The sequence below is a fragment of the Leptonychotes weddellii genome, chromosome 2 (assembly GCF_054177405.1).
Source record: "Leptonychotes weddellii isolate Sample4059 chromosome 2, ASM5417740v2, whole genome shotgun sequence".
In the NCBI taxonomy this organism is placed as follows: domain Eukaryota; kingdom Metazoa; phylum Chordata; class Mammalia; order Carnivora; family Phocidae; genus Leptonychotes; species Leptonychotes weddellii.
The window spans coordinates 61694949-61718392 of record NC_138370.1 but is presented as its reverse complement, the minus strand read 5'-3'; the positions used below and the strand labels follow the sequence as shown (position 1 = coordinate 61718392).

Below are 23444 nucleotides of genomic sequence, written 5' to 3'. Positions count from 1 at the left end.
CTCTTGGTGTGTGTGTGGCATCAAAATCAATCTCTACATCTGAGCCAAAATCAGATGGTAGGGTCAGCGCTGTCCATCATGCCTTCTGTGGTAACCACAACAATATGGATTATAAACATAAAAACTTTAATATATATATATCACAAATGAGAATGAGATTATACTATGAATGTCTGATTTTTTGAATAATGTACTTTGAATAATGATGTCATTAAATGTTTGTCACCATATCATTTTCAGTGGCATACGAGTATATGGTACAAACCAACTTACAATTGATATATATGTTGGTTCCAATATTTCTACTGTTTAATTAATTTTTTATTTATTTAGTATTTTAGTTTTTAAAGATTTATTTATTTATTTGAGAGAGAGAGCGAGCGGGGGGGGGGAGGGGCAGTGAGAGGGAGGGAGAGTCCCAAGCAGACTCCGCACTGAGCTCACAGCCTCACACGGGGCTTGATCCCACGACCCTGAGATCATGACCTGAACCAAAACCAAGAGCTGGTTGCTTAACCAACTATGCTACCCAGGTGCCCCCCCTTTTTTTACTATGTTAAATAAGCTACAGTGGATATCCTTATAGCTAAACCTTTGTTCATTTTCTTGGTTACTTCTTGAAGATAAATTCTTCTAGTTTTAAGTATTAATGAATCATAAACACATTCAGCTCATTAGAGTAACATTATGGAGCACCTGCCATGTGCAATTATTGGGGACCCTAAATACAAAAGACACTAAAACTGCTTTCAGAGAAGTACTATTATAATAAGGGATTCAGAAGAATATTTGTAGGTTAAAAACTGTGAATTGTTTTTTTATTTTATTTATTTATTTATTTATTTAATTCTGCTATGTTAGTCACCATATAGTACATCATTAGTTTTTGATGTAGTGCTCCATGAGTCCTTGTTTGCATATAACACCCAGTGCTCCTTGCAGCACGTGCCCTCCTTAATACCCATCACCAGGCTAGCCCATCCCCCCACTCCCCTTCCCTCTAGAACCCTCAGATTGTTTCCCGGAGTCCATAGTCTCTCATGGTTCATCTCCCTCTCTGATTTCTCCCCCTTCATTTTTCCTTTCCTTCGCCTAATGTCCTCCATGCTATTCCTTATGTTCCACATATGAGTGAAACCATATGATAATTGTCTTTCTCTGCTTGACTTATTTCACTTAGCATAATCCCCTCCAGTTCCATCCATATTGATGCAAATGTTGGATATTCATCCTTTCTGATGGCTGAGTAATATTCTGTTGTATATATGGACCACATCTTCTTTATCCATTCATCTGTTGAAGGGCATCTCGGCTCTTTCCACAGTTTGGCTATTGTGGACATTGCTGCTATGAATTGGGGTGCATGTGCCCCTTCTTTTCACTACATCTCTCTCCTTGGGGTAAATACCCAATAGTGCAATTTCTGGGTCATAGGGTAGCTCTATTTTCAACTTTTTGAGGAACCTCCGCACTGTTTTCCAAAGTGCTGTACCAACTTGCATTCTCACCAACAGTGTAAGAGGGTTCCCCTTTCTCCACAACCTCTCCAGGGCAGAAGACATGAACAGACACTTCTCCAAAGAAGACATACAAATGGCTAACAGACACATGAAAAAATGTTCAACATCATTAGCCATCAGGGAAAATCAAATCAAAACCACATTGAGATACCACCTTACACCAGTTAGAATGGCAAAAATTGGATTGTTTTTTTAAACGAAGACAGCTAAAGCCAATAAACGGAGGCTCTTCAGTTGTACAAAATTTTATAAAGTGTGAAGTTTGCCACAGGGTGGCACTAATACATTTCTACTGAATTGTGCTATGTTAATGAGAAGTTTTTTCTCTGTTGACCTATTTTGTTGGTGAATTATAACTGGAAAAATATTTAGGTTTAGTTTGACATTTGAAAAGTTGGGTTACATTAAAAAACACAAGGTAGGATTTTTATTTAAGAACACAAATATTATATATTCTTTCATAACCGCAGAGCTTGACAGGTGAGTTCCTTTTTAGAAAAACAAAAATCAAATTATTGAATCCAGTGTATACACACACACAAACACATATACATATACATATATAGGAATGCTTATAAATATTATAAACATATATAATATTTGGGCTCTGAAAAATCCTGTCTTGTGTTTTTAATGTAAATTAATTTTCTAAATACGTGTGTGTGTCTTATTGTGTGTGCAATAAGAGAGTGAAATACACTTTGCAGAGTTGGTTTGTTTTCTGATCTTGTGTCTAACAGAAATTTTAGCTTTTATATTTTAAATTAAGCATCCTCAGTAGTCCATTTCTCCTCTCCCCTGCACCAGAAAAATCTTAGGGGCAGGGAACTTTTATACAGTATACTCTACCATTTACTCCTGCTTCTTCCCATTCCAACCATTCTGAATGCACCTAGAGGGTATTACCTCCCCTCCTTCATAATTAGTGCTCTAGTGAGCTTCTGTTAATGACAGTTACACTTACATAATTAATTATTATGCCTTTCTGATGAAATAACTTCTTTATCATTATGAAATGACCTTTTTTATTCCTGGTGGTAGTCTTTGCTCTGAAATTGACCGTCTGATGCTGAAGTAGCCATGCCAACTTTCTTTTGAGTCTTCCTTTTTTATATAATATGACAATCTCTGCCTTTTAATTGAGATATTTAGACCATTTACTTTAATATAATTATTGATAAGTTAGGTTTAAATCTGTCATCTTGCTATTTGTTTCCTATTTGTCTCATCTGAATCTTTGTTCCCCTTTTTCTCTTTTCTGCCTTATTTGAAATTAAGGTTTTTCTTTTTTTAATGATTCCTTTATATCTCAATTTTTGGTTTATTAGCTATAACTCTTTTTTTTGTTGTTTGTTTTTTTATCTTAGTGGTGGCTTTAGCACTTTTATACGTGTTTAACTTAGCAGTCTAGGGACGCCTGGGTGGGTCAGTCAGTTAAGTGGCTGCCTTTGGCTCAGATTATGATCCCAGGGTCCTGGGATTGAGCCCCACATTGGGTTCTTCTGCTCAGCAGGGAGCCTGCTTCTCCCTCTCCCTCTGAAGCTCCCCCTGCTTGTGCTCTCTCTCAAATAAATAAATAAAATCTTAAAAAAAAAAACAAAACTTAGCAGTCTACTTTCAAGTGAGACTATACTACTTCACATATAGTATAAGAAATTTACAATCATTACTTCCATTTCTCCCCTACTACCTTTTGTGCTTTTTTTTTACATTTTACTTCTATATATTTTATAAACTCAACAATACATCATTACTATTTAGTTTTATGTTATTATTTATTACTTATATTTTATTGGTATTATAATAATAAATTACTTTTTAAAGTGCTTTGAATGTTAAGAAAAAAATCTTGTATGTTTACCCATGTAGTTGTATTTCTGGTGCTCTTTAGTCTTTTCTGTATATCAGTGTTTCCACTGGTATAATTTTCCTTTTGCCCAAGGGACTTCTTTAACATTTAGAGTGTTATAATACAGGTCTACTGGTGGTGAATTCTTTCACTTTTTTATGTCTGGAAAAATCTTTATTTCACCATTGTTTTTGAAAGGTATTTTCCCTGAGTATAGAATTCTAGGTTGACAGTTTATTTTTCTTTCAGTACTTTAAAGTTGTTGTTCTACTGCCTTCTCATTATTCCTTCTGATGAGAAATCTGCTGTCTTCCTTATCTTTGTCTCTTTACAGATGTTTTCTTGTCTGCTTTTTTTTTTTTAATATTTTATTTCTTTTGAGAGGGAGAGAGAGAGAGAGCAAGCACAAGCAGGGGGTGGGGGGCAGAGGGAAGGGGGAAGCAGACTCCCCACTGAGCAGGGAGCCTAACACAGGGCTCAATCCCAAGACCCTGAGATCATGACCCAAGCCAAAGGCAGATGTTTAACAACTGAGCCACCCACGCAGCCCCCCTTGTCTGCTTTTAAGACTTTCTTTTTGCCATTGGTTTTGAGCAATTGTATTATGATGTGCCTTTTCTTCATGTTCCTTGTACTTGGTGTTTGTGATCTTCTTGCAGCTGTGAATATATAGTCTTGTCACATTTGAAAATATTTTAGCCTTTATTTCTTCAAATACTTTCCATGACCCTCTCCAGTCACTGGGACTCCAATTATACATACATTATGTCACTTAGTTTTCCAGAAGCTCACTGATGCTTTCTTCATTTTTAAAATTCTTCTTTCTATTAAATTTTTGGATAGTTTCTATTGCTAGCTCCTAACTTTAACTAATCCTTTCTTCTGCATTGTTTACGCTGCCAGTATCACAAGCAGTGTTTTATTCATCTCAGGCTTGTAGTTTTCTTTAGAAGTGCAAATTCCGATCATTTTTGTGTTTGGGTTTGAGATCTGTTTTTTGTGTTTTTCAACACATGGAATACAGTTATAGCAATGGTTTTAATGTCTTTGTTTGTTAATTTTAACATCTCTGTCCGATGTAGGTGTGTTTTAATTGACAGATTTTTCTCTCAATGTGGGTCATCTCCCGATTTTTTGCATGCCTGGTAATTTTGGATTGGATGTTAGACATTGTAAATTTACCTTGCTGGTTGCTGGATATTTTCGTATTCCTGTAAATACTTTTTTTTTTTTTAAGATTTTATTTATTTATTCATGAGAGACAGAGAGAGAGAGGCAGAGGGAGAAGCAGGCTCCCAAGGAGCAGGGAGCCCGATGCGGGACTCGATCCCAGGACCCTGGGATCATGACCTGAGCCGAAGGCAGACGCTTAACCATCTGAGCCACCCAGGCGCCCCTCCTGTAAATACTTTTATTATCTTGGAATGTGATAAGTTACTTTGAAATTGTGTGATCCTTTTTGGTCTTGCTTTTAAGATTTGTTAAACAGGACCAGAGCAGCATCTAGTCTAGGACTAATTATTTCCCACTATTGAGGCAAGTCTTTTCTGAACACTTTACCCATTTCCTATGAATAATGAGATTTTTCCAGTCTGCTGGTGAGAATAGTCACTATTGCCAGACTAGGTAGCCTCTTCAGATCCTCATGGCTGGTTCTCAGCTGAGTGCTCAAGAGAGGCCCTATGCAGAGATTTAGAGTCTCTGTCTGTACAGCTTTTTCCCTCTGTGCTCACCTGCCCTGTGAACTCTAGTCAGCTCAGTTTCCCTAGACTCTCAGGTTCTCAACCCAGGGAATCTGCCAGGCCCCCTGGAATTCCCCATCCCAGTGCGTAGCCTAGAAACTCAGTCATAGGCTCATCTCATTTGTTTTACATCTCATAGGGACACTATTCTTCATTGCCTGATGTCCAGTGTCTTGAACACTATTGTTTCATATATTCTGTCTGTTTTTTTGGTTGTTTCAGGCAGTAGTGTAAATTGGGTCCAGGTTATTCCATCTTGTCCAGAGCAGAATTTCTACTTCCAAGTTTTTATGAGAGGTTTTTGTTAGTTTCTTTGTATAATTTTGTATTTGAATCTATGCAGTAGTCTTGATTGGTACTTTAGATTAAGTAGGGAATTAATTACTTTATCTCAAACAGATACTATGTGAAGATTCTACCTATAAATGGATGCATTATAAAATAAGTAATTAATTTTTGTAGGTTTTTTTCTCAGAGTTTGGTTGGAAAAGCAATGGCTTTGATTTATTAGCACCTGGAAGGTAAGTCTAATAATAATGCTAGTAATAATTTTACTCTTTAACAACATGATAGTGAAATTTACTTAAGCTTTTCAGAAATTAAGATGTTATGTGTCTGGTAGGTCATCTTCAATACATTTTAAACTGAACATAATTGAATTTCTTTAATACTGCAGAGTTTTAAAGCTAAAGAAATATGTCTTATACAAAGATTCAAGACATTTTATGAAACAAAGTAGCCATCATTTATTGAATGCCTACTATGTGATAGGCACTTCATAAAATTATTTTTTGTTCTCACAATTCATTTATTAGGCAGAGGTTGTTGTCCCCATTTGAGAGATGAGGAAATTGATATACAACAGGGTTACATAACTTGCCCAAAGTTACAGAGTGAGTTAAGTAGTCACACAAGCTGGATTCACACAAGCCAAACAACTAAAACTCAAAGTATTTTATTATCCCATGCTGATTACAGCTCTTAACTCTATGAAGAGCTTCAGATCTAGATTTTTGAAGAGTGAGTTTTAATAATAGATTTATTGGTAGCTTTTAGTCCATTAACTTATCAAATAGGATAGTCATATTTTATAAATTTTCTCTCCTATTCTATAAATAACATAATGACAAATTCATGTCATATTTCCAGTCAGGTAATAACCTACATTTTGAAGCACTTTGCGATATTCATGGTACTTTCACATATTTTTCTCTCAGTCAATTCTCACAACCACACTGGCTAATGCATTAGCCCCATTTTGCTTCAAGTTTATCATTTGGCCTATGTTCCCAAGATTCTTAGACCAGTATTTTTTCTGTTATTCCAAACTAGCTTTTCTGCATCATTGGCTTACTTTATTAAAATGAAAACAAAATGACACCCACATAAAGTCACCAAGTTTTTTGCCCACTCTTATGACAATACTTCTAAGAAATAAGGTTTAATTTTATATTTGGGTGGGTATTGAAAATTTTGGTTACCATACTGTCATTTTTGTTTCTTTTGCAGCCTTGCAGGCCACCTCACTGAATGTGGTGCTCAGAGTATTGATGGAAAATTCATAGATTGGTATTTGATGCCAGACAGGTAGGAAAGTTTATATAGCATGGCATATAGTATCTATGTTTTAGAAATTTTATTATGTGTTTATTAAACTGTATTTCATTATTGTTCTTTTTTAATTTTGTATTGTTTCTTCATTTGCATTATGTACTGTTTTTGTATTGTGAAACACAAACTTTATATCATAGTCATCATTATCTTATTAGGATCCAGAGCTAAGTTTCAGGAGAATTCTTTTTGGCACCTTAAAAATCATACTTCCCTAAGATAATATACAATATTTGATATTCCTATTTTCATGTTCTATAGATCTAGTTTATTATTAAGCTGACCTTTGTACCTGTTATGAGTTGAATTGTGTCCCCCAAAGATTTGTTCAAATTCTAACCCTCAGGACCTTAGAATGTTACCTTATTTGGAAATAGGGTCTCTACAGAGATAATCAAGTCAAAAGGACATCATTAGGGTGGGCCCTAATCCAATACGATTGGTGTGCCTATAAAAAATTAGAAATTTGGACATAGAGAAAGACACACACAGAAGGAAGGGCTCCCTGCTCCGTGGGAAGCCTGCTTCTCTCTCTCTCCCACTCCCCCTGCTTGTGTTCCCTCTCTCGCTGTGTCTCTCTCTGTCAAATAAATAAATAAAAAATCTTTAAAAAAAAAAAAAGAACTAAATATACTAAATGTAATGGAACGTTGAAATACAAGGACCCCATTCCATCCAGGGCTCTGTTGGGAGAAGGTTCTTTGCCCTGACTCCAAGAAGCTCCTCCAGCATGAGCCAGCTCCACCAGTATGAAGCTTACAATACATAGGTTTTGCCTCCAGTGTAAATTAGGAATCTATAGATGGCATTCTAGACCCCTCTCAATCTAGACAGTGGTCTTTCCAGTCTTGTTTCCCATTCTTTTTCTGATCCTTGTCCAGAGCCAGGCAGGTGACACACACTCTTCTTTCTAACTCTTCCTTCTCCTCCTTGGCTGTCATATGGTACCAGACAAGTAGGAAGCCATAAGTACATGAGGGTTATAGCACCAACGGGAAATGTGTCCTCAGCCCTTTGCTCTTAGACCTATGTATTTTATCTCTCAGAATGATCATCTGCTTTTGCAGTGGTTACCCTTACTTGGGAGCAGATGACTTATCCAAATAGATTTGTTTTTATTTATAATTTTATTCTTACCTCAAATTCATCAGTCTCTATTTAAGATGTGTACATTTTTGATGGTGATATGGTCAGTCTCCCACAGACCTAGCCTCAGGTGATCTTGGTTCTCTTCCATATCTCACTTATCTCATCAATCACCAGTAAGGTCAGCTTTCACTCCATAATATCCTTCATTTGCTTCATTTTATATTCATCCAAATTTGCCAGTTTTCTTATCTAGATTCTGAGGGCTCTTATAGAATCTTATCAGGATTCTGAAGTCTTGTAGTTGGTTTCTTTGCCTCTTGTTTCCAGTGTAACAGCTTTGCAACTGTAAAACAGATAGTTGACGGGCCAGAAATCTGACCTCCTAGATTTTATCATCTTGCTCTTCTTATCTGTTCAACAAGACTGTAAACTCTTTGAGGGCATGGATCTTTGCATTTGTACAAATTTATCGGATGTATCACTTAGCCCAGAATAGCAATTAAAAAGCACGAACTCTCAAGATATTGCCTGGAATCCTGGTTCTACCACTTACTAGCTCCGTGAGATGGGATGAGTTACTCAACCTTTACGTTCCTCAATTTCACCCATCTGTAGAGTAAGAAAAATGGTAATATCTACTCTCATTGGGTTACTACGGAAAGGGAGTGAATAAAGCACTTAGGACAGTACCAAAAATATATAGTAATTTTTCAACAAGATGTTCATTATCTTACTGTTTTACATTTCAGTGTTCATCAAATATTTGGAGACCAGTGAAAGATAAATTGTGTTAACACAAGAGTAGAAGCATGCTTTGATTTTATCTGAACATGTGTTGCACCTCTCCATTACAGTGACGTAGTCCTGAGTCTTACTGAGTTCCTTGAGTATAAAATAAGGATAATGGTACCTACTCATAGGGTTGTTGCAAAGATTACTATAAATAGGTTGCTATTGGCCAGGGCTGAATCCAGCGCCTGACACAGTGAACGCATCAGTGAACGGTACTCAGGAGACACAGTAACGATGGTAGTATTAATAGTGGTGAGGCAGCAGTAGCAGTGATGCTAGTGGTAGTAACAATAGTAATAATGGTAGTAACAGAGGCGGAGGTAGCATTTCATTTAGGTTTTTGTATGCATGGAACATATCAGCAGTTGAAAACAGCTTGGGGGTATGTGAGGGAAAGACACAAAGTTTTTCTTGACAATCTGCGAGAGGTGATAGTTGAAGTCTTGGTAAAGGATGAGGTGGCTTGGGGCGCCGGGGTGGCTCAGTCGTTAAGCGTCTGTCTGCCTTCGGCTGGGGTCATGATCCCAGGGTCCTGGGATCGAGCCCCACATGGGGCTCCCTGCTCGGCGGGAAGCCTGCTTCTCCCTCTCCCCCTCCCCCTGCTTGTGTTCCCTCTCTCGCTGTGTCTCTCTCTGTCATAAATAAATAAAATCTTAAAAAAATAAATAAATAAATAAAAAGGATGAGGTGGCTTGGAGTGGGAGGAGAACCGCCACGGGAGAATCAGGGAATGTCAGGAAGGCAAGGGGAAAGTTGAGGGTAGCGGAGAGAGTGTAGTTCAAATTCTTACCCATCCAATCCAGAGTGGGAAGAAGAAAATAACTTCTGACATGGAAAGCTGTGATTAGAGAACACCAGATAATAAGCGAAAGTGGTCAAGGAAGACAGTGATCTGCCCCACGCCTCATTACAGTCATTACATCTTACTCAGAATTCCTTTCCTTCTTTTTTTTAAAAAATTTTGTTTATTTATTTCAGAGAGAGAGAGAGAGAAAAAGAGAGAGCACGCGCGCACAAACACACACACACACACACATACAGGAGCGTGGTGGGGAGGCAGAGGGAGAGGGAGAAGCAGATTCCCCACTGAGCAGGGAGCCGGATGCTGGGCTTTATCCCAGGACCCTGGGATCATGACCTGAGCCCAGGGCAGACACTTAACCGACTGAGCCACCCAGGCACTCTACCTTTCCTTCTTTAACAGCTAAAAAAATTAATTTCATTAGATACATGTATATGTCTAACATGTATATGGTTTAATGCTATGAATAATGCTATGGTCCATTAAAACCAGTTGGCAATACATCATGAAGAGAATATGGACATGCTGGAGAAAAACAAATATGCTTTTCAATTTGAGGAGCAAAGTACAGACTGCAAGTTATATTGTGAAGCTGAGGACATGCATTTGACAGGAAAGAGTGGAATGCACCTTTACTCAATATATTTAGAATCCTTTGCTGAACTCCCATATGTACCAGTATGTTAGAGAAAGAAAATTTTTTAAATTGGTGAACCCAGAAGCTATGTCCTATATTTTATATATATTTGAAGATATATATATGTTCACTGTTACTTTCCCTGAAAATTATATTCTTTTAAGCATTTTTTAAAATATGAAGATTTTATCAAAAAGCAAATCTTAATTTTTGCTCCAGCGATTCAGATAATATTGACTAATGTCTATTCGATTTAGATTATTTTTTTCAATGACTTAGTCATTTTTTTTCCAAATGAAGCATATTTTTCTTGGCTTCCTACTTTTGCTGTAAGCAGCTCACAAACTATGTACCGCAAACAGCATTCTTAGCAATTTCAAATTAAAAATCATCCCTATTCAGCTACAGTAAGACTATATTTATTTACTATTTCGATGTTTCTTTTTTCTGTCTCTATGTACTGTTTTTGATTTTATTTATTTATGAGAGAGAGAGAGAGAGAGAGCACAAGTAGGGAGAGGGGCAGAAGGAGAGGGAGAAGCAGACTCCCCACTGAGCAGGGAGCCTGATGCGGAGCTTGATCCCTGGGATCATCACCTGAGCCGAAGGCAGATGCTTAACTGACTGAGCCACCCAGGCAACGCTGTGTACTATTTTTAAATATGCAGTTTAAACAAAGTATTCAGTACAATGTAAAATATAGCAACTGTTGTACTTTAAATAATACATAGAACAACGAAAGTTGATCTATAGTCTCTTCTCTAAGAAGAATCCCAAGGATACTATCTTAGGCACTTTCCTTATAATTGTTGTTATTGCCATTAAGCATTGCACATGGCCTTTTAAAATTTATAATTTCTATTTATGATGTTTAAAAATGCAGTGGTCATAATGCAATGTAAAATTGCTTCAATTAGTATATTTATTCTTTTTCCACCGCAGTCTTTAAAAAAATAATAATAAACTCTCAGTGAACCTTTACCCTGCAAATGACCTGATATGACATATTTGAACTTACAGTGAACTTTCACATGAACTTTCAGTTATCCTCTGAGAAATATAACAGACGGAAAATAGGCAGATTTTTCAAATATTTTCAGACGCAGTACTTTGACATGTTTAACAGAGACAACAAGGCCAACTATCTCTTTCCAGTGTTTACTTTGCTGACTTTATTGTACTGCAGGCTGTTTTGCTACATTATATGCCTGAATTAAGGGGTTCAGCTACATTTTGTTGACTAGCATCTTGATTTTAAACCAGCACTTGTATGTATGTTTAATTAGGTCATAAAATATAACAAATTTTAAGAGAACTTTATTGAACTTAATGAAATAATATTGCTTCAAATCATTTAGATAGGAGGGGCTTTTAAAGACCCATTTCAGATTTTAGAATATGAATCAGCTATAATGTCTTTCACTTTGAATGGTTTGCAGCTAGAAATTCAGTTCGAAAAGCACATGGTTTTTGAATGGTCATTTGGGAAAAGAGGAGGGGAAATTAATGGAGCACCAACTAGTGTTTACTACTGCTAACGTATGAAGTAGGCTCCTCAGAGGTATTTAATCTTTGCAACTCTCTTCCCCAAGTAGTTATCTCACTCATTTTGCACAAGAGGGAAGGGAGACAGAGAGGTTGAGTAATTTGCCTGAGAAGACACAGATAAACTGGGAAATTAAATCTGGGTCTCCCAGACTTCCAATTCCTTTCTCTTGTAAGAAGTTCATCCTCCCAGAACAAGATGTTTTGTTTGGTCAAATAAATGCTAAAGATAAAAGCATGATAATGCTGTAATATTTCTAGAATCTTTGTTTTGAGAATTTAAAGAGTTTATTTCTTTGTATTTGTTGCATAATATTATTAAATAGGTTAGATATAAAACTTTCAGAATGCTCTCAGTGACATGAAGATAGTAACTGGGATTTTTGCTTCTCTTGAAAATTTCCTGTTGCTTGCAAAAAACTATACATCTATTACATTTACCAAATAATGCAGGCATGTATATTATTTATCCACTGATATGCATCTCCTTGCTTGTATCAATTCTTATTAACACCCACTTTATTCTCAGACCATAATTTCTTCATGCTGAGTAGTGTTTTAGATGTTGTTTAGTTCAGAGAGAGATTATACTTAATGGACATAAATATGTATAAAATAGCACACAACTGCATTTATAAGATCAGAATGTGAACTGTATTAAGCTGTAATTAGCCCATCTTTCCTGACACTTGGTGAGGCAAATAAAGATCTTTCCATTTCACAAGGATGTACTCAGAAGCCTAAAAGCCTATGGTGATCTTGTCAGTGAGGTAGTGTAAATGGACAGCAAGTTAAAATAAGTTGTTACTCATTTGAAGGGAATTTCTAATATTCTCCTTTCTTTAACTTTTTAGTTCATTTTTAAAAACAGCTTTTTTTTAAAGTAATGAACAGGCTTTGTATTCAAATAAGTGATTCTGTTTTTCTCTCCAATTTTTAGGTATTGAACATGGAGCAGTGTAGATTCAAGGAGCAAAAGGTCTCTTCTTCCTTTCACAGTTGACCTTTGAACAACACTGGTTTGAACTGCACTGGTTCACTTATACATGGATTTTTTTTGATGAATACAGTACAATACTGTAAGTAGATGTTCTATTTCTTATAATTTTCTTAATAATATTTTCTTTATCTTGCTTTATTGTAAGAATATATTATACATATAACATACAATAAATGTTAATTGACTGTATATGTTATTGGTAAGGCTTTTGGTCAACAGTGGACTATTAGTTTAGTTTTTGGGGAGTCAAAAGTTCTACATGGGTTTTTTTTTTTCTACATGGATTTTTTTTTTAAGATTTTATTTATTTATTTGACAGAGAGAGAGAGAGAGAGGGAGAGAACAGGTACGAGCAGGGGGAGCGGAAGGCAGAGGGAGAAGCAGGCTCTCCGCTGAGCAGGGAGCCCGATGCGGGTCTCAATCCCAGGACCCAGGGATCATGACCTGAGCCAAAGGCAGATGCTTAACCAACTGAGCCACCCATACACCCCTCTACATGGATTTTTGCATGGGGGATCAGTGCTCCTATCCCCTTGTTGTCCAGGAGTCCACTGTATAAGGTCTTTTCTCTTGTGTTATTTTGTTACCTGTTTAGAGGTCTGGGGGAAAGCACAATAAAGTTCCCTCTGTATGATAGGGTATTTAGTTAGGAATAAAGTTATGATTTCCTGTAGAAAGGAGGTAGAAAACATGGTAGGGAGATAAGCCCACAGACTCTCTTTGATTTCTTGATATTGGTTAAAACTACTTGGTATATGTAAATTATAATTTCACAATTCCTTAGATTTAGGGTAGTCATTATTTGTCCAAAACTAGGTGTGTATGGTGGCACCACGATCATAAAGCATCATAGAGAAGGACTGTGGAATAGGTATTAAAGTATCAATACAGAGAAAATATATCTGTATATTAAAAATAATGTTCCTTTTTTAGATATGATATGTCCATGACAGAAAACAGAATTTAGGCATAATGCTTTTTTATCTTATTGCTTTAAAACAGACTCTGAAAGCTATGAATGATACTGCCTCTCGAAATAAAGTGTCAGTTTTAAAAAGCATACTGTTAGCATAGTTTTAAGTATACTAGTTAGGATTCTTTTTATCACAAGTGACAGAAATGTAATTCAAACTAGCATAAAAAAGGGTGGCAGTTACACGCAAATGTAAACACACATATTTAGATTATATTGTATACTATTTTTGCATCTTTTTAAAAATATAACCTTAGGAACATTTCCTCATGACTAAATAATTTTACTTTTCACTTTTTTTTATTATTTACTTTTTTACATTATTTCAAAAGTGCTCCACAGCATTCCATTATCTGCATATATCATAGTTTATTTAACCATTCCATTCTTATCTAACATTTAGATTGTTTCCAGTAGAGTGTTTCCAAAGTCTCCGCCCACGTAGAAGAAAAGCTTAACTGGAAGCTTAGACAGAAGTAAACTTTAAAGCCCCCAAAATATTTTTGTATATTCAGAAATATAATCTTATACCCACACACACAATTTATTGTTAATGCTTTCATTTTACCTCCATGAAGGTCATTATTTCATTTAAGAAAAGATAACTTTACTTACTTATACACTTAGAATAGATAAAATAGTTTCTGATTAATAGTTATGTGATCCAACTGGTCAGAATGGCTAAAATGAACAACTCAGGAAATGACAGATGTTGGTGAGGATGTGGAGAAAGGGGGACCCTCTTAACACTGTTGGTGGGAGTGCAAGCTGGTGCAGCCACTCTGGAAAACTCTATGGAGGTTCCTCAAAAATTTAAAACTAGAACTACCCTACAACCCAGCAATTGCACTACTAGATATTTTTCTAATGGATACAAAAGTAGTGATTCGAAGGGGCACATGCACCCCAATGTTTATAGCAGCAATGTCCACAATAGCCAAACTATGGAAAGAGCCCAGATGTCCATCAACTGATGAATGGATAAAGAAGATGTGGTATATATATATACAATGGAATATTACTCAGCCATCAGAAAGAATGAAATCCTTAACATTTGCAACGACATGGATGGAACTAGAGGGTATTATGTTAAGTGAAATAAGTCAGTCAGAGAGAGACCAATATCATATGATTTTATTCATATGTGGAATTTAAGAAACACTCAGATGAACATAGGGGAGAGGAAGGAAAAATGAAACAAGATGAAACCAGAGAGGGAGACAAACCATAAGAGACTCTTAACCATAGGAAACAAACTGAGGGTTGCTGAGGGGAGGGGCTGGGGTATGCGGTAACTGGGTGATGGGCATTAAGGAGGGCACTTGATGGAATGAGCGCTGGGTGTTCTATGCAACTGATGAATCACTAAACTCTACCTCTGAAACTAATAATACATTATATGTTAACTAAATTGAATTTAAATAAAAAATGAAAAAAAAGTTACGCGATCCATTCTAGGGCATATTATTGTTGGCATGGATTAATATCATTGTTTATATTTGTAACCTCATGTTGGCAGGTAAGTGCTTGTTACCATGATGATGTTGGAGCAACTGCTGTCTGCACAATGGGAGGTCCAAAAGCAACTGAAAAGGGAAGGAGAAGAACTGAACATATTCTGAAAAGGTTTGTACATGAAACAAAAAGATGGGTTTTCCAGTCTAAATTTAAAGCATGTTAATCATCAAATTATTTCACAAGGATCATTATTGTAATGACTTCACATTTTCCTCTAATGTATTTATATATCCACTGAGTACATTGATTGTGTGGTAAATGGAGGGTGCTGTTGACAATACCAATGAGCCCCGCCCCAACAGTTCTACAGTTTAGTATGCTCAGATAAACAAGTAAGTATTAGAAAAGTTTTATGGATACTAGCTTCTACTTGAAGATCTCTTCACCTAGAGATGATGTTTGGAAAGGTAACAGGTGATAGAATCAAAGCAATAGACCCTTTGACAGACCATATGGTACAGCCAACTGTTTTTGCCTCTGGAGACCACTTAGTGTGTCCCAGAAAGTCCTCTTTTCTTTAAACATATCCAGATAAAGAAATGTCATATTTTTGTAGCCAAATTTAATTATTTAATAACTTTTATAGAATTTCTGATGCTAGAACCAAATCATTTACATCTTATAGTAGTGATGCTTCCTACCATGTCATGTGGTTAAAGATTCAAGCCCCTATTAGTAAAAATAAGTGTTGGTGACAGATATGAAAAGACAAACTAGTGCTAATATTTTCTTAATAGGGAGGGACTCGTGTAAAATGATTTCAGTCTTTATCAACAATGGTGATCAAAACATTTAAAAGTACAAAATACATAAACAGGAAAATGAGTGAAAGTAGTCTGTGATCCCATCACTTAGTAGAGAGTCACAGTGTCTATATATTAAAGATTTAAGATAATTACAATCTGTTGGACACCTGGGTGGCTCAGATGGTTAAGTGTGTCTGACTTTGGCTCAGGTCATGCTCCCAGGGTCCTGAGATCGAGTCCTGCATCGGTTCCCTGCTCAGCGGGGAGCCTGCTTCTTCCTCTGCCTCTCTCCCCCCAACTTGTGCTCTCTCTCTTCGCTCACTCTCTCTCTCAAATAAATAAATAAAATCTTTAAAAATAATAATAATAGGGATGCCTGGGTGGTTCAGTCAGTTAAGCTCCCTGCTCAGCAGGGAGTCTGCTTCTCCCTCTGCTCCTCCCTGCTGCTCGTGCTCACTCTCTCTCTCTCTCTCTCGCAAAAATTGATAAAATCTTTAAAAAAAAAGATAATTACAATCTGCACTTTTAAGACTACCTACATTATTAATTAATTAATTAACTCTCTCTTTCAACCTTTGAGTCCCTTACTACATGGCAGTGACTTCTGGGCCCTGGGTGTATAGTTATCAGTATGTCAGACAAGGCAGCTATCCTCATGGAGTTTGGTATATGGGTAGACATTAAGCTGATAACCCACAAATAAAGAATTGAAAAATACTGTGAAAAAATATTAAAGGGTGTTATGGAAAAGAATAATGCAGGAGCATAATGTAATTTTAACAACTAAGGAAGGCTTTACTTAGTGATGTTTGAACAAGGAAACCTGAAAAATGAGTGCCTTCTTAGGCACCTAAATAAAATAAAAGCCATGAAAACATAGTTCTAAGTCACAATATCTAGCACATATTATTCAGTAAATATTGTTGAATGAATGAATATTCCAAAAATCATAAAATGAAGCAAACATTAAAACAGAAAGCATAAAACAAGATTTCACAAGTTAAGTCAAAATCATTAGTTGTGCAAATAAACGTAAATGCTATATATTGCTCAGTTGAAAGATAAAGTCTCTTAGAATAGGTTAAAATCAAAGTCCAACTATATGTTATGATAGACATTGAAACCAAACAACACAAGAAAGTCAGAAGAATCAGAGTGGGCAAGGAACAAGAAGGAGAAGGACAAGGGGATAGAAAAGGAGAAGGAAGGGGAGAATGAAAAGGGAAAAAAGAGGGGACGGTGATATTGAAAGGAAGGTAGAATTCAAATGGCATAAAATGTATCATTCACAATGAAGATAATGTGGTCATGCACTTTCATGTGCTAGGTAACATAGCGTTAAGCGTTAAGACATTTAAGTCAGAGCTATTAGATACCTAAAGAGAAAGAGAGAAATATCATTGCTGTGGAAGATTTTCACAGATCTTCATATTTAATGAGTTAAGTAATAATGATTACTTATTATTATTATTTATTATTAAATAAACAATTTTTTAAAAGATTTTATTTATTCATTTGAGTGAGAGAGAGAGAGACAGAGAGCACAAGCAGGGGGCAGGGGCAGAGGGAGAAGCAGACTCCCCACTGAGCCGGGAGCACAAACGTGGGGCTCGATCCCAGGACCCTGGGATCATGACCTGAATGGAAGGCAGGTGCTTAACCATCTGAACCACCCAGGCACCCCTTAAATAAACAATTAAAAAGGACATAGAATATTGGGATAATATAAAAGTTGAATTAATAACTACAGATAGAACATTCTTGCCCACAAGACAAGTATGCACCTTATTTCCAAGCATCCTCAAAGCTACCTTAATCTGTTTCAGAAACTAGACATTTTATAGACCACATTCTTTGATCTTATGTAATACACTGAATGAATAACAAAACTTTCAGAGACAATAAAACCCCAAAACTCTGGTATCTAAGATATGTAAAAAGTACTTGCACGTACGTGTAATTATCGTATCAAAGAGGAAATCTTCAATTTTAGACTGTTTAGAAAATAAGGACATTGAGGCTATAACATACCAAATGTGGTTTGAAGCTAAAGCTCTATTCAGGATGACTTGATAGCCCTCAATGCCCCAGATCGTCCTAGCCCTTTAAATGTAGTTGTTGTTGACATCCAACCAGGTGACCTCGATCAAGAACGACAACTCAGGGAATGTTGGAATTGATCCACTGTAAATTCATGAATATTTTTTTCTTTTCTTTCTCTTTTAATGATTCTGATTTTAGGAGAAAAAAAAATCTCATTTGGTCCTTGAACACTTGCCAACCTCCCTTTCTTATCATGGAGACAGCCAGCTAGCAACAGGCTCAGACCATTCCACAGGAAACAGTATTTGGTTGAGTCTGGTAATGATACTTGCTTACACTGTATTTATTTATTTATAGATTTTTAATTACTGAAGTTTATCTGACACACTGTGTTATATTAGCTTCGGGTGTACAGCATAGTGATTCAGCAATTCTAGACATTACTCAGTGCTCACCACCGTAAATGTAGTCACCGTACAACATTATTACAATATTATCGACTACATTCCCTATGCTGTACTTTTCATCTCCATGACCTATTTATTTTGTAACTGGAAGTTTGTACCTCTTTATCCCATTTGCTTTTTTTTTTTTTTTTATCATATCCTTTGCTGCAGAACTCATCTTATATTTGAAGATGCTGGTGTGGAAGATTATAGTGAGGTTCACCTTCAAATTTTAAGATTTGAAGAAACATATGGAACACAAGCTAAAACAAATGTAAATGGAGTAAGTAAAATATCAGATTTTTTATTCCAATGTTAAAGAACTGGTTGGATTATTTTTAATCATTTATGTATGAAAGTATTTATTATAAAGGCCAACCTAGCTAAGTTATAATGGGTTATAAATTTTGGGTTACTACTATTTGGTAGTGTGTATTTAAAAAAATAGTCAATAGTTCTATAACAAGCTTGTTATTCAATTTGAATTTTCTGTATGCCTGTGGCAAAACTCGTCCCGATTCCATTCCTTTCCTTTCTTGTCCACCTTTAATATTTAAGTTATGTTTAGGCTCTTGGGTGTCACACGTATGGTTTTCTTAAAAAGTTTTTAGAGAGCTGTGGATATTTAAATTTTTAACTTCTAACTATGTCTTAATATATATTATTCTTAAGCAGTAGAAACAGAAATAACATTTCTTCTATTCTTGCTGGAAAATTTCTGGCTATTCCCTAGAAAAGGAATCAGAGATTCAGAGTTGTTTTTGCTTACATTAAAAAAAAAAAAAAATCAATACAGGGGCACCTGGGTGGCTCAATCAGTTAAACATCTGACTTTTTTTTTTAAGATTATATTTATTTATGGGGCGCCTGGGTGGCTCAGTCGTTAAGCGTCTGCCTTCGGCTCAGGTCATGGTCCCAGGGTCCTGGGATCGAGCCCCACATCGGGCTCCCTGCTCCCCGGGAAGCCTGCTTCTCCCTCTCCCACTCCGCCTGCTTGTGTTCCCTCTCTCGCTGTGTCTCTTTCTGTCAAATAAATAAACTCTTTAAAAAAAAAAAAGATTATATTTATTTATTTGAGAGAGAGAGAGCGAGCACAAGCAGGGGAGCGGGGAGGGAGAAGCAGACTCCCCTGATGAGCAGGGAGCCTGACATGGTGCTTGAGCCCAGTACTCTGGGATCTGGACCTGAGCTGAAAGCAGATGCTTAACTGACTGAGCCACCCAGGCACCCCTAAGCATCTGATTCTTGATCTCAGCTCAGGTTTTGATCTCAGGGTCATGAGTTCAAGCCCTACACTGGGCTCCACACTGGGCATGGAGCCTACGTAAAAATTAATTAATTAATTAATTAATTAAAATAAAAATAAATCAACATATAAAGTATGTCAAAATCTATTATGACCACCCATTAAAAATCAATTTCATTAATCTAATTTAATTCAAGCCATTTTGAGATTATTTTTTTAAATGTGAATGGCCACATTAAACAAAATGCAGTATGATCAATGTCTCATTAAATTCTGGATAATTAATTTGACCTTATCTCGGTACTTTCTTTCCCTATCCATATATTTATTCCCAGCAACATTTTATAGGTGTGTCTCACATAAACTTTCTATTTACAAATTTAGCTCTTTGAATAATTTCTTAGGACATTTTAATTCTGACAGCCACACTCACAAAGGTTTGACCGTATTATTGTTCTAGATTATTTGTAGATATTTTGGTACACAGTGATTGCTTTCACTTAGTAAGCGTTAATAAAAGATGGAAACATGTATGTGAAATAATGATGACAATATGTAACAAGGGCACTGAGAGGGTGGTGTGTGCCAGGCAATGTTCCGAGTGCTTTGCTTGGGTTTTCATTTAGCCCTCACCACAACCCTTTTAGGTAGATCTGTTAGTATTTCTATTTTATAAGTGAGGAAACTCAGACACAGAGAGGTGGAATAATTTGTCTGCGGGCACACAGCCAATGAGGGGCAGGACCAGAGTCTGAACTCCCTACGGTCCAGTTCTAGCTTCTGAACTTTTAACCTCTAGGAGCAAGAGTTTTGTTTTAGTGTAGAATCACTGGGAAAGATCTGCAACCTTTGTAACTGAATTATTACAGCTTGAATAACATAAAAAAGATAACTTATTAAATTTTTAAAAGAGAAAAACAGTATTATTAGTTATAATCCCAGATATGTTAAAATAAAATGGCTCCGTTTTCTGTGTCATAATCTTCATTGACACTCTTTTCTATTTAGGAATTTTCTCTTCTATACAAAATAGAAAGCTCAAGGGATATTGGCCAAATATTTTATTTTGACAAACTTTTTAGAAAATTCTTGGTTTCACAATTTTTGCAGTCTGTTATTCATTTCATTTTATGAAGTGCCCCCCCCCCTCCCCCCCGCCAAATGCCAAGAACTCCTGTATTTTATTTTGTAGACTAGTGTGTGGTAAGGTGAGGATTTAAACTTAGGGGCTATTTAGAATTATATGAGAAATTTTAGATTTTATCAAAACCCAGAAACAGGAAGCAGGTGTCTAAGGGTAGATATTTCACTCTACAGAGAAATATGTGCTCTATTAGTGGCTAGGGTTTAATTGCCATATTTAATTCACTGAATGGAATTAGTGAATGTAGAACTTAAAATGAAAGGTTATTGTGAAAGCCAACTTTAACACTGTTTTTAATTAATTAATTTTTATTAATTTTTTTTTAAATTTGAGTATAATTGACATACAATGTTACATTAGTTTCAGGAGTACAACAGAGTGATTCAACCCCTCTATACATGATGCTATGCTCGCCAGAAGTGTAGCTGCCATCTGAAAGCCAACTTTTATTTTATTTATTTATTTACTTATTTTTAAAGATTTTATTTATTTATTTGACAGAGAGAGACACAGCGAGAGAGGGAACACAAGCAGGGGGAGTGGGAGAGGGAGAAGCAGGCTTCCCACGGAGCAGGGAGCCCGATGTGGGGCTCGATCCCAGAACCCTGGGATCATGACCTGAGCCGAAGGCAGACGCTTAAAGACTGAGCCACCCAGGCGCCCCTGAAAGCCAACTTTTAGTCTGTTGTTTGGAAGGCGCTTTGTATTATAGGATGCTTGAAAACAGTACCTGCATCAATTTTTCATGGTGTTTCCATGAAGCTCAGTTTAGTCACATAATTAAATTGTCAAATAGATTTATTAAGTTGGCTTTAGGCTGAGAAATTGACAGTAAACATAATGGGAAAAGTAGAAGTTTACTTTAATTATTGGTCATTAAAATAATTATGTTTCATATTTGTCCTTGAAATGTTTCACATCTGATGCCATATTGTTTCATCATAGTAGCTCTGCGAAGCAGTTAAGAAGCTGATATGATCTGCATTTTACTAAAAAGGAAAATTAAGTTATGGGGAAATGAACTGACTTAACGAAGGACAAGCAGGTCTTTAGAATAACAGGCAGAACGAGACCTTAAACTTTTCACCTTTCAAAGAAGGTGATCGCTAAATCCTTAAAATTCTCAACTAAGACATTGTTATTTACATACTTATGTACTTAATTCTGTTTCAAACTAGGATAACTGACTCATTCTGTAATAAGTTATCCAATGGCTATAGGTCATATATGATGTAGATGTTCTTTAAGAGAAATTGAGCTGTAGCCATGATATACATATCATTTAAAATCATCTGTCATATGAAGAAAATAGTAGGCATCAATTAAATAAAAGAGGGAAAATGGAAAAAAATGAAGGGATTTTACAAATACAATTTTAGTGATCCTTTCAAGCTGTCATTACCATGTGTCAAGTTATATTCCTCAGATAAAATTCATTATTAATTTATGAAGGACTAAGAGTGTTATCCCTTTATAAGGTGTTTATTTTTGTGACCATGCATGGCATAATTGGGAAAACCTATAATAATAAACTCTTTATAGTGATCATGCAAGTCAGAGATAATTATATGGTCCAGAAAAGTATCTTCTTTCATGGTATGCAAATACAGGCTTGTGTCATATTTTGAGGTATGCATTTGTTAATTTCTACTCTTTGTTAATAGGGTCCTTGAGAAGCAGTCCTTTGACTTTCAGTACATCATAAACAGAAGGCAGCAGTGGAAATTTTATCAGGAGAAATTGCACAAGCAGGGACTGGAATGGGTAAATAGGCATATTTTTACAGTTATAGCTATAAGAATCCCTTACTTTCTTATCACTATCATCAATTATAATATTCATTAGTTGGCCCTTCTGAACTTGGCAGTGTGTGCCAAGGGTCATGCCGTATTCACAGCCCTTTGCCTTTCAGGATTTGAATACCTTTAAACATTTGTTGTATATATACTCTCTCTCATAACATTTATTTCAAATTGACCAAAAATTTTAAAACATCTTGACATTAAATATGGCCATATATGTTTGCCCATTACGTATATGGCAAATGATGGATTTAGGGAATAGTCCCAAACAAAGCAACCTGGTAAACCCAGAGCATGGGTTTGCTCTGCCCATGTCATCACCTACAACCTGTGTTCCATTACCCCCACGTTAGGATCCCATTTCCCCAGAGCAGTCTCTTCCTTCTTAGTGTCCTCTGAGCAGGTCTCAGGGTGTGCTGTGCTTTGCCACCTCCAGGCACACAGGATTTCTTCCCTACATTGCTTTTACTCTCCCCTCACAAATGAAACGGACCTGCCATGATCACAGGACAAGGCCTCTTGAGGCTTCTGTTCTGATAACCCAATGAGTTCATTCACTCATTGGGACATAACATTTGAAAGGTTTTAAATTCCTACATTTCATACAGGGAGAAATTGAGGCTGAGAGAGGTGAAGTGGGTAAAAGGAGAGAAAGTAAGAACCCTCCTTTGGTTCCCAAGAACAGTAGTAAAACTTTCTAGAAATGTTCGTGTCATGGGGACAAGTTCTGTTCTATTTCCACTTCTTTGCTCTTTCTCTACCAATGTTTAAAAATGGAGGGAGAATTGAATTTTGACTATACAAGACTTACATCTTAAAATTAAAACAAAGCCAAAATCAGTAAGTGGGACTACCTTAAACTAAAAAGTTTCTGCACAGCAAAAAAATGATCAACAAAATGAGAAGGCAACCTATGGAATGGGGGAAGATATTTGCAAG

General features: G+C 36.2%; 1 long non-coding RNA gene across 2 annotated transcripts in view; it reads left to right on the top strand.

Moving 5' to 3' along the window:
• The window catches only part of LOC115940317 (uncharacterized), a 56984-nt gene that overhangs the window by 18523 nt on the left and 15017 nt on the right, over window positions 1-23444 (top strand). For both annotated transcript variants that reach the window (XR_014142734.1, XR_014142732.1), the window contains exons 2-5: window positions 6621-6698; window positions 12528-12666; window positions 15080-15186; window positions 18485-18596. This is a non-coding gene — a long non-coding RNA (uncharacterized LOC115940317). The remainder of the gene's footprint in view (window positions 1-6620; window positions 6699-12527; window positions 12667-15079; window positions 15187-18484; window positions 18597-23444) is intronic.